General features: G+C 45.1%; 1 long non-coding RNA gene across 1 annotated transcript; it reads left to right on the plus strand.

Annotated features, from left to right (window-relative positions):
- The first annotated feature begins 8,731 nt into the window (after positions 1-8,731).
- On the plus strand, positions 8,732-11,583 carry LOC310756220. The gene is made up of 2 exons (XR_014544766.1): positions 8,732-9,171; positions 11,377-11,583. It is a non-coding gene; the product is annotated as an uncharacterized lncRNA (long non-coding RNA).
- Positions 11,584-12,596: the final 1,013 nt, after the last annotated feature.

The following is a 12,596-nucleotide window of genomic DNA, read 5'->3' on the forward strand; positions in this document are numbered from 1 at the left end:
ATGTGTGGCCAGCAGAGGGAGCAGACACAGTGCCGCCACATGTTTTACTAAAAGATTTGAAAGCTGGGGAGGTTGGGGGAAAAGATGTATAAACATAACTTCAGGGAGTAACCTGGATAGCTAAATTTAAATTACTTTAAAATGTACCAACCAATAATCACTTCTAAATTGCCATTCCATAAATGTTTCCATTTTAAAATAAGGTGGCTAGAAGTTTGCTGTCAACTTTTTACCCCCTTTGCTACTGAAGTGTCCATTAAACTAATCAGGTTTTCTTTAAAAAAAAAAAATTAACAGAAACTGCCGTCTTAGAACTATCCTGTTGAGTGGGTGTTGGTGTTTGTAACAATAACGTTGTTTTCATAATATGTGATGGCAGATTAGCACGCTTCTCTGCAGTGTTGTTAACAGTTGTAATTAAGGAATAAACAGTAAAGGGTGTCAGTCCGATGACAATTTCATCTATAGTGTCACAATACAAAATGTCACAAAATATTACTGTTATATAACTACAAAAATATCAAATTAGGCTTTCATCTTAGAAGCAGAGAGGTTGTTTTTTAAAAAAAGAAAGAAAAAAAAGAAACAACAACACACAGAAAACAAAACCTGGCATAGAGACCATCGCAATTTTATACCTACTCAGTGTTCTGTCATGAAGACAAGTTGGTAATGTTTTCTTCTGTAAAATTTGGTTCTTTGCCATGCAGTTGAATTAAGAGAAAATATAAAGAGCTGATCCACAGCTTGGGTTTTACGAACACCACTGCATGTAGGAGGATAGAGACGATGCAACAATTACAGCTTGTTATGAAAGATTTCTCAAAAATACATAAACTAGACTTCCATGTGTGTCTTCAGACAATTTCCGCAAGCCTTCCCTAAAATATGTTTTAAAAATTAATTCACTTTAATTTAGGAGAAAATGAAAAGAACTGAGAGTATAGTTGGAACTAATTCCATGGTTCTCAAAAGGGTGAGATGGGTTTCTCTTGGAAGGGACAGTTGGTCACTAGGGGAAGCGTGTGAAGGTTGGAAAAGTGTGGAAGGGAATAGAAGCAAAGAAGGAAAAAGGCAAAAAGTAAGAAATATTCCTACTTTTGAAGGCACACTTAAAAAATAATAATCTGAAATTTATAGACTGCCCTTTGGCCCCAACAAATGCTGCTAATAACTTCTTCATATTGCACCTTCTACATATAGTCAGGTATTTACTGCTGTATAAATTGGTGTTGGAGACGCAAGCTTGCATATGGTGAATTCATGAATGGATGTTTATTTCAGGTTTTAAAATAATCATCTCTTTATCCTTGTTTTCCTTAATTTTCAGCAACTAGTACACACAGCATGGATGCATTCAGACATTACAATAAGCCAAGACTTATGGTGACAAGAATGAGCCAAACCTCCTCTCTCTTCCACTGTTTGTGAGAGGAGGCAATGGCAGCTTTCATCTCTATTTTTTTTATTCCTTGTGGCTTGTGTTCTTCAAACAAATTGTAGTATTCTAACTATGATTTGTTCAAGACAAGCCAACTTCAAACCATGAGTTACGAAGCTGTCTTTTTTCAGACAAATCATAGTTAAGGTTAACCATAGTTTAGGGTGCAAGAGCGTGCCAAATTGCAGTTAATCTACATGTAGAATTTAGTTGATCCTACAGCTCGCTGGATATCAAAGCAACTTTCCATAAAACAGAATGTGTACAGCATTTCTTGCATTTTTTAAAAATAGTTTTCTAACAAGATTGTTGTGGGCTACATTCAACATTGCACAACTGGGCTTCTTGCTTCTTTCCTCCCACTACATACAGCCCCCACCTCAATCTGTTGTGGAAGGTTCCCTAAACCCTCTAGAGAAAACTTCTGGGTGTTTCAGGAGGATAGGAAGACTGTTTGGCTGGCGTTGGTTTCCACCCATGTTTTGTAAAGAGCAGAGTTCTTTTGTCAAAAATGCAGCACTGGGAAGAGACTGGTTGCCTTCTTTTTCATGTCTTCTAAGGCAATCCGCTTGACAAAATTCACCCCGACTGATATGCTACCCATCAGTGCAGATATACAGAAATCCCATGGACACAATCCAACACTGCATTCAATATACCTGAAAGACTAAGCAGCTTTTAAATGCTAATAAGTAAATAGTGCCTGCTATGCACATACCTCTTTCTGAAGGACAAATATTGCCCTGGCAATGTTGAATAAATCTTAGGAGTGCAAAGGGGGATGTGCACTGAAACACCCTTGCTTGAGAAAACAGAAATATCACTGCTTATTCTTGATATCATGTTTCCTTGTCTGCACATAAAGGTAAAGGGACCCCTGACCATTAGGTCCAGTTGTGGCCGACTCGGGGGTTGCGGTGCTCATCTTGCTTTATTGGCCGAGGGAGCCGCCGTACAGCTTCCGGGTCATGTGGTCAGCATGACTAAACCGCTTCTGGGACACCAGAGCAGCGTACGGAAACGCCGTTTTACCTTCCCGCCGGAGTGGTACCTATTTATCTACTTGCACTTTGACGTGCTTTCGAACTGCTAGGTTGGCAGGAGCAGGGACCGAGCAACAGGAGCTCACCCTGTCGCGGGGATTCGAACCGCCAACCTTCTGATCGGCAAGTCCTAGGCTCTGTGGTTTAACCCACAGCACCACCTGTGTCTCTTTGTCTGCACATAGGGTACTGCAAAACACACTTTCTGGCTTTAAATTGGCCCTGGAGTCAAGGGCAGGGATGGAGGGGAAAGGTCATGGAAAATCAGGCTACCTCCCAGAATGTGGGGATACCTAATAACAAGGATGTGGGGCACGAAAATGTCCCATGTTTAATTGCTGGCATCTCTGGGTAGGGCTGGGAGAGATCTGTTCTGAAATCCTAGAGAACTGCTGCCAATCTATGTAGACAGTACTAAGCTAGGTGGACTAATACGAGTTAGTATAAGGCAGATTCCTATGTACAGGAAAAAATCATGACACCATTTACTAGGCCAAAGTGTGTTTTTGTGCTCCTTTATTTGCTTTTTATTCAGGCAATAAATTTCAGGTGATTTGCAAGAACGTGGTTATTATTATTTAGACAAATGCAATAAATAATAATAAATAATATGTTTTTGCAAATCACCTAAATAAAAAGCAATTCAGCAATATCACTGAGAACCATTTCACAGTCCATGATTCTGCATAAAATCCAGTTTATATGTCAGTCGTATCCTGCTCTTCCTCCCTCTGGTGTTTAAATAGAATAATAATCTCAGTGCTAGTGGGTATCAAACATATGTTTCAATGGTATCCCCAAAAAAGACTTCTTTAGAGAATATTACTGTAGAATAGTAATGTGTAACTAGCCTTGTTTTGAACACAGACTATAAGCAGGTATGATAATATACAATCCCCTGTTCTGAATTTAAGCATAAAAAACAGCAGGCTAAAGATTGATCCCCAATGGGCCAGGATTTTGTCCGTCACCTATCTATCTCACTAACTGGTTCTTGGATTCCCTCTCCCTTGTAGCCTCCCATATAAATGAAAGGCTGTCATTCACTTCTATGGAGAAGAGTTCATTGTTGCCCTTGGAGAGAATGCTGTGATCAGGCCCAAACCTGCATCTCTCTGACACTGAATGATTCAGCCTCCATCATATGGACCACTGAATCACAGAGTTACATTCTATGTCAATGGGTTGCTGAAATATTGATACTCTATAACAAGTACTGTTTCAGAGGGATGGGGCGGGCAGGTGTGAAGGACTCCCTGGTCCTGAATGGGGTAACTGTGCCCCTGAAGGACCAGGTGCGCAGCCTGGGAGTCATTTTGGAGTCACAGCTGTCCATGGAGGCGCAGATCAATTCTGTGTCAAGGGCAGCTGTCTACCAGCTCCATCTGGTACGCAGGCTGAGACCCTACCTGCCCATGGACTGTCTTGCAAGAGTAGTGCATGCTCTGGTTATCTTCTGCTTGGACTACTGCAATGCACTCTACCTGGGGCTACCTTTGAAGGTGACCCGGAAACTACAAATAAACCAGAATGCGGCAGCTAGACTGATGACTGGCTGTAGCCGCCAAGACCACATAACACCGGTCTTGAAAGACCTACATTGGCTCTCAGTATGTTTCCGAGCACAATTCAAAGTGTTCGTGCTGACCTTTAAACCCTAAATGGCCTCGGTCCAGTATACCTGAAGGAGCGTCTCTACCCCATTGTTCAGCCTGGACATTGAGGTTCAGCGCCAAGGGCCTTCTGGCACTTCCCTTACTGCGAGAAGTGAGGTTACAGGGAACCAGGTAGAGGGCTTTCTTGGTAGTGGTGCCTGCCCTGTGGAACACCCTCCCATCAGATGTTAAGGAAATAGAACTATCCGACTTTTAGAAGACATCTGAAGGCAACCCTGTTTAGGGAAGTGTTTAATGTTTGATGTTTTATCGTGTTTTTCATATTCTTTTGGGAGCCACCCAGAGTGGCTGGGGAAACCCAGCCAGATGGGCAGGGTATAAATAATAATAAAGTAGTAGTAGTGGGACGCGGGTGGCGCTGTGGGTAAAACCTCAGCGCCTAGGACTTGCCGATCGCATGGTCGGCGGTTCGAATCCCCGCGGCGGGGTGCGCTCCCGCTGCTCGGTCCCAGCGCCTGCCAACCTAGCAGTTCAAAAGCACCCCTGGGTGCAAGTAGATAAATAGGGACCGCTTACTAGCGGGAAGGTAAACGGCGTTTCCGTGTGCGGCTCTGGCTCGCCAGAGCAGCTTTGTCACGCTGGCCACGTGACCCGGAAGTGTCTGCAGACAGCGCTGGCTCCCGGCCTATAGAGTGAGATGAGCGCACAACCCTAGAGTCTGTCAAGACTGGCCCGTACAGGCAGGGGTACCTTTACCTTTACCTTTAGTAGTACTAGTAGTAGTAGTTTGAGGAAAATGTGTCCCTCCAGCACCCATCATCCCTTACCCCTGAAGCTATTAGGACTTGGAATCCCATCCCTGCTCTATAAAGACCCCACCCCTCATTACAATGGGCATATATCTAGAGTTCATGTTCAAACAACTGCATGCCATAACTGCATTAGCACACTTAGAAAAAATTAAGATGCTGTCTTCCCTGAGAAGGCTGTGCTGATCCTCATTGCCCCTTCCATTGATGATCTTCGATGTCTCTTCCATAAACTATGAGTAAATATGCATAGGATTGCACAGTTTACGGCATTTTATTGGAGGGAAGGTAAAAAGAAGCTAAATCCTTGATAAAATGGCTATAAGAAAAGTGCATGTATCGCAGGCTGTCTTTAAAGGCCCAATAGCTGCTTCACTTCTAAACATTGCATAGCCATGAAGGCTCATTTTCCATTTCATATGAATTCATCATAACTGATTGATAATGTACAGTTAGTATGTATCTGTCCAAGATAACAAGTCAATTTTTTTAGTTCCCAAGTTCCCTACTACTATGTCACCAATAACACCTTCCCTCCAAAAACGGACAGGTTTCTTTTAAACTGTGTCTTACCAGCCTGCCCAGTTAAATTATTTCTCTTGCGGTTTTGCAGACATAAACCTGAAACTGTATGCCAGATAATAAGAGAGAGAGAGACCCAAGAGGTATTGTATATTCTTAATCACTTAATAGCAATGACAACTCAAAGGAAACGAGAGATCAGCTAGCCTTTGTGCTTCCTTGGGAGGAGGAGAAAAATACCCATAGCAAAAAAAAACTGTGTGAGACCTAATCTCTCGAAACTGGTTTGGTGCTTGAATGAAGTGAAGTCTGTCACTGTTCCTCTGTGTCGTCTATGAACTGTATTTAGAATGTGCTTGAAGAGCCAGCGCTGACCCACACTGTTCTGATTTCCAGACGCTTTCTCTTCCCCCGTCCTCACCCCCAAGTATTTGATTGCCAAGTCACTCATTGGGTACAATTGTGCTTTTTTGCCTGCAGTCAGCCTCCTCTTTCTCCTTGTGCTGGATGCCTTCAGCGATGGCACAATCCAGGCTAGTGACATCCCCAGTTTGTTAACAAAATGAATCAGAAGGAAGAGGCTGGTTAGACATGAAAAGCTATTTCTGCAGAACGGCTTGATGACTGCCAAAAAGCAGGCAGGGAAGGAAGTGGAAAGAGTCATCTTGGCAGTTCACGAGATTTTATTTTTTTTAATAATATGACACCAAAGGGTCTCTGGTGCCCTCCTTCCTGTATCAGTTGGCTTTAAGAAGCCACATGGTGCCCTCACTTCCAATTATACTAGCAAAATTATTTCCAATATCATGGGTGGAATTGGGCGGGGGGGGGGGGAGGACTTGCATATTGCAAGGACCCCTGCAGGGTTCAATATGTGTCTCTGCTGCACAAAGGGATGCATTGCACCCTCTCTGTGAATCCCGGGACCCAGTGTCCCATTGGGAGTGGTAGGGCAGAAGGCATGGAACCCAACAGTAGGTGACAGCACAGCCAGTGACAGGCGGAGCCAGCAAATTCCAGCTTCGTCCCCATCCTCCTCCCTGCTGGATACTACAAGGGCAACACTGAAAGGATGAAGGTGGCAACCAGTACCACTCTCTAGGCCAGTGTGAGGGTGAGGTTGGTGGGACAATGCCCTGTTTGCCCTAATTGGCTGGCCTCCACTGGAGAGGAGGCAGGCTTTCTCGTCACCGCTACTGCGCCTGCAAATCCAGTGCCTAAGAAAAATTAGCAGCCAGTCACTTGTATGGACAGCAGCCAAAGGGTCACAGTTAAGGATGGCTTGCTCCCTGCCCAAGATGTGCTTGGGCTGTTTTTGGTGCTCCGCACTTAGTTTTTCTTCTGAAGAATATCCTCCTACAAGCCTTAAGGCTCTCTTGCCCCTGCTGAAAGAGGGTGGCCTTTTACTTCAGGAAATGTGCAGAAGGAAATGTGATGTCGCGGGGGGGGGGGGATAGAACTAGAAGTGCAACCCCACTCCATAGTCATCATAGTAATGAGCACATGAACAATATGTGAATAGGGCTAAAATGTGGTCGTGTGGCATCCTCATGATCTGTGTTCTACCCACTTAGCCACACCTTTCAGGATACCCCCTTCCCCTTTACCACCTTTCCTCCCCCACCCAATAGACAGCATTCAGTGCCCACTGACCTTGCTCTGTCCTCACTGGAGGGTGGACCACTAGGTCAAATGGGGCACTGCCCCAGCAACCTCAATCTGTCCCCAGCCAGTTCCCTCCTGCCTACCTGCTTGCTTCAACCAGTCCATATGGCAGCACTTCTAGTCTTCTTCATCCTCCTCCTCCTTAGTCTCAGTGTTGCCCTTTGAAGAACTCAGCAGAGAGGAAGATGGCGACAAAACTAGAATTCTTTGGCTCTGCCTGTTGCTGGCACTGGTTCCATATAAGGTTGGTCTCCCTGCCTTCTGCCCCACCAATAACCAATGGGTACCAGATACCACCAGCAATATCTCTATGTGTGAGAGCCCTCCAGCCATCAACCCAGAGAGCTCTTGTGTTCCTTGATGTGGTCATGCAGGATACGATCCTCCCTCTCATCTCAGTTGGAAGAAGAAGGTAGAACCCCAGGTCACCCTGTATTTGATTTCTCCTATCCAGCATTACTGACTAAAGGAGCATCAACCTTTGGAGGTGGGGATATGGAGAGGAGCCATAGCTCTGTAGGAGAGGCTGTGCTTTGAATCCATAAAGTTCCCAGTTAAATCCCTGACATCCTCCTCCAAGGATCTTTGGTACCATGATGGTAAAGTTGTCAGTCTGAGACCTTGGAGTAGTCCAGGGATGGGAAACCTGTGACACACAAACTTGATGTTGTTGTCCTTTAACTCCCATCCACCCCAGTGAAGGATAATGGGAGTCCAACAACCTTTGAGAAACCACAGGGTCCCATCCCTGCAATGGACAATACTGGGCCAGATAGACCAACTGGTCTGGCTCAGTATAACATAATTTCCCATGTGGATATATGTAGCTTGTGTGTTCTCATTCTGAGTGGCGGCATTTGTTTTGTTTCATTTCAGTTATGCTATGGCTGCCTACTGTGAAATACTGTCCACATTTTTATTTTTATTCCATGCATACCTATTCACACACCCTAGGATAAAAGGGTGGTTTTGTGTTCATGTTATATTTTTAAACTCTTTGGGAAAAGATGCACTGAGTACCCGCATATGTGCTCACAAGTGCAGGTGCCACTTGCCTCTGTGTACATATCCCCAAGTCTGCATTTTTTTAAAAAAGTATTGTTGTAGTAGATTTTCTTATCATCAGAACTGGCAAGCGGGAGAATTTAGATTGACACCAGCGTTGCTGCGATCTCCACCCCCACCCCAATCTACTAATCCACGGAAATATAGGTGCGCCAAACAGGAATCCATACTGCAGTGATGAGCAGTACGATAGTACTTTCGGGAATATGTATCAGCAAGTCCAGCACTATCAGATTAAGGAGAATGCAGGAGACCAACGAGGGGAAAAAATGGAACAAAGAGAATGAAGGTGAAATAAACTCGCAAAACCATTCCATTTCCAAGTATAAAATACCAATGTCAGAACATTCTCTAGGGGAAACTGGACAGGTACAGAGTCTTCTGCTGTATGAAGCACTCCTGGACTCTTAATAGTACACATTCTGCTATGGTCACAACAGGAGGTGGAACAATGGGTGCTGTGATGTCATGCAGTTGTTGTAGAGAAAAACTGAAATGAGATGAAGCAACCAATCTTGCTTTTTTATTAGTCAGGGATTAATCCATAATGATCTGAGAGGTAAGAAGAAATCTGTCCCTATATCATGTGACGGGAGATTTTCTGCCTTCGCAAGGCTCCTTGCTTCAACCCTTCATCGTCTCTATAGGTTGCCTTCCCCTTCCTTCCTTCTTTTTAGACCCTTCTCTACATTTGTTCTGGACACATACTGAATTGATTTGTGCTTGTAGCTGTGCTTTGGGAACATACAGAGACCTCCATCAGGGTCAGGTAGCATTCACAAGGAGCTGCTATTGGGAACATGTGTGCACCTGCTCACTCATCCAGCAATGCAGATCCTAGGTTAGCAAAGGAGTGACTAGGGAGCTCACCCATGTTTCAGATGTGTACCAACAGCTACTCATAGCTATGCCTTTGCGGATGAAGATCTGAAAAGTTCAGGAGAAATCCCCATTGGCCCTTGGTAATTTTCACCATGAGATGATTTTACCTCGTCAGTTTCATGTGGCAGGTGCGTGTGTGTCTGTATGTCTATATACACACACTCCTCCCCCACATGCATACCTGGTGACAGATGGTGTTTACCACTGCAGTGGGAAAGCTTGAGAACAAACAGGCTCCCTGATGTGGTAAATACCAGCTTTTCGGTACGTGGGGGTGCGTTGATGAGAAAGTCATTGTGGTCCATGGGAAATTACGGCACTTGAAAGAGTCACCATTCGGATGGCTAGCTCTGGCCTTGCCTGCTCCAGGGGGCAATAAAGAAAGAGCTGGAAGATCCATAGAAGGACCTTGTTTGGGCACCCACACCAGTCATAACCATCACCCAGGTGCCTGGGGGAGGAGGAGACCCTGGTCATTCTTCAGGGGCTACCAGGAATTCCTTAGGGTGCGGAACTTGTGGCCTTCCAGATGTTGGCATTCATCAACCCCAGCCAGCATGGTCATGAGAGCTGCAGCCCCCAACATCTGGAGGCTGACAGATTCTCCTCACCCCGCTGAATCACTATAGATAGCTATAGGTCTTCATAAAAACTGGGGGAGTTTTTGTTGTTGTCAAGAGTATCCAACAGCAAAGCCAGAGTCAATGCACGCACAGTCCACAAACAGAGCAAATGGCACTTCAGACTCCAGACCATGGATAGGCAAACTAAGGCCCGGGGGCCGGATCTGGCCCAATCGCCTTCTCAATCCGGCCTGCAGATGGTCCGGGAATCAGTGTATTTTTACATTAGAATGCATCCTTTTCTTTAAAATGCATCTCTGGGTCATTTGTGGAGCCTGCCTGGTGTTTTTACACGAGTAGAATGTGTGCTTTTATTTAAAATGCATCTCTGGGTTATTTGTGGGGCATAGGAATTTGTTCATTCCCCCCCCCCCAAAAAAAATATAGTCCAGCCCCCCACAGGGTCTGAGGAACAGTGGACTGGCCCCCTGCTAAAAATGTTTGCTGACCCCTGCTCCAGACCTACTAGGTGAAGAAGCTCCTCTCCCTGTCCCTGAAATAAACAGTGCCTACCTGTCCATATTTTTTTACCTGTTAATCCAACCCTACCGGACCCAAGATGCCCACCGCCTTCCTGGGGCTTAAGAGGAATCTAGCAGCGGTAAATGATGGGGAAACCTTGCCCCTCCTGAAGACCTCACCCTAATCTCCAACACTTAGGGACGGTTTTAAAAAAAAGTGTATGAATTTTATTATCTCTCCCCAAAATGCAGTGGGTCCGCAAATCCCCATTCATACCCTAATTGGAAAGCTTTGGAGTGCATTGCTCAGGACAGGGGAGTGGAGCTTAAGGATGGGCCGTTCAGCAATTGGGGTGGGGGGTGAGGGGGCAGGGGCAGGACATGCCAATGCATTTCCCATCCTGATTTGGGGGGAGCAGTTGAGGGCTGCACTCCATCCCCACAGCGGGGGCTTTTCTTTTCTTTCTCCCCACCAGCTTTGAGCAGGCCTGTTTCAGATTGGCCTTTTTATGTTTGATCTAAAGAATAGTTGTTGGCCAATTCCATCTTTTCATCACTGTTCTGCCAGGCCTAGATCCAAGCGGCTTGTCAGATGCTCATTAACTCCCCCTTTGGCTCTTTGCAGTGTGTCTCCTAAGCTCATTGTGCCAAGAACTCGCGCTTCTTTCTCCTCCTTTCTCTGCTCCATCAGGGAGACAAATTACTTTCCAAAAAGGGGGATCGCCAGGGATGGTTTAATGAGAATTTCTGCGGGGCTGGGACTGGTGGAAAAAGCGATGTAGTTAACATTCGGTGGACTTAATTGGACTTTTCTCTTCTACCTCCTTCAAAAAAAAACTCCGAAGCTATCCTGTTAATCTCTCATTTGTAATCAATTGTGTTGACTCAACAAAAGTCTAGGTCGTCCTTTCTTCCTGTCCCAGACAATCCTTTGTTGCCTCTAAATGCCTCATTCTTGAGTGCTCCTGGTCTTGTAGATGGGCTCGATTGTTGACAGTTCATTATTGCGCTTTTGTCCATTTAATCTCCCTCGCTGTGTTTTGCATGTGCATGCCTTAATGAGCTCCGTTGGCAATTAACATGTTTCTCGCAGCAAACTGGTTGCTCAGACGTTTGGAGGAGTGGAGTGCAGGAAAAGGGCAACGCAGCTGCCTTGCAAGGCTCCCCGCTTTCCCAGCCCCGGCACACAACTCTCTTTCCCTCCCTCCCTCCCTCCCTCCCTCCCTCCCTCTCTCTCTCTCCTCTCCAGGCAGAAAACTTGCCTCCCTTGTCGATCCACCTGGGACAACCTCCCTCCGCCACCAAGGAAAGAAAGGGGGGAGGCCGTTGATTGGGCTGCGAGGGGAGGCCTCCAACGCTCAGCCAGGCAAATGGAGTTTACACCCAAAGGGTGTTTGTGTGTTATTTGTTGTTTTTTTACTAATAAAAAAAAATTCTGCACGCCTGCAAAATCCTGGCAAGTTTTTAAGTGTCATTCTTTACATAGAGGAACCTCTAACCCCCCCTTAGGCACTAGGCCTGTTCAAGCTGTTGTGTTCATGCCTGTGGCTTTGGGAAAGGGTTTTCTTTTTTTAAAAAAAAATACATTATTTGAAGCTTGCTGGCAAGATTGCTGAAGTGTGAGCAGTCATGGACAGAAGAAACATCTTGTGGTGGAAAAGATAATTGGAGGCGTGTGTGTGTGTGTGTGTGTGTGTGTGTGTGACAGAATTACCCTCCCCCTCAATTTTAGCATTTTAATGCTATGAGTAGCATAGGCTAGAATAATGAATCGCCCACCTTGTTTTAGAGAGATGCTTGAGAGGGGGGATTGGGATCATAAACTGCACGTCATACATGCCCCAAAAGGAAAGGTCCCCCCCCTTCACTGTGATACATATATACCACAATATATATCAATATATGATATATTTTATTGTGCTTATTCATTATTCTTCTCCGCTAGTGGTTTGGTGCTCATTTCCGCAGAAGCCAATACATAACTTTCCACATTTATTTACTTGTATTTATATTGATTTCAAACACATTTGTAGCCTGCTATTTGGACCTTTAAAAAGGAGGGTGTCAGAATGGCTTACAATAAAATGCACTGTTAGGTATTTGGTTTTGCAGTAACAAAATGTTCCAGTGTGGAGTGCTCCTGTTCAGGATTTCTGCCAGCCATGCCCTTCCCTACGATATTCCATTCCATTCCCAGTTCCCTTGTTTTTCCATTCCCCTACCCAATAGACAGTATTTTTCACCCATGGGAGATGCTTGATCTAGAATGATTGGGGTTTTTTTAGGTTGAGGGTTTATGATCCCAGTCTACCTGTGGTTCTTCAAACCTTGTGATCCCCCCAAGCTCACTAGCATATCCCTCTTGGACTTGCTTCTAAAGTCAGGGTTTGGACTAGGGGCTTTGTGTATGCAACAGGTGCTCTTTTTCTAAGCAGTACCAGCGGGGATATTAATGCCTATAAATGACAC

This window comes from Podarcis filfolensis, assembly GCF_964270895.1.
Source record: "Podarcis filfolensis genome assembly, chromosome: 2".
Lineage (NCBI taxonomy): Eukaryota > Metazoa > Chordata > Lepidosauria > Squamata > Lacertidae > Podarcis > Podarcis filfolensis.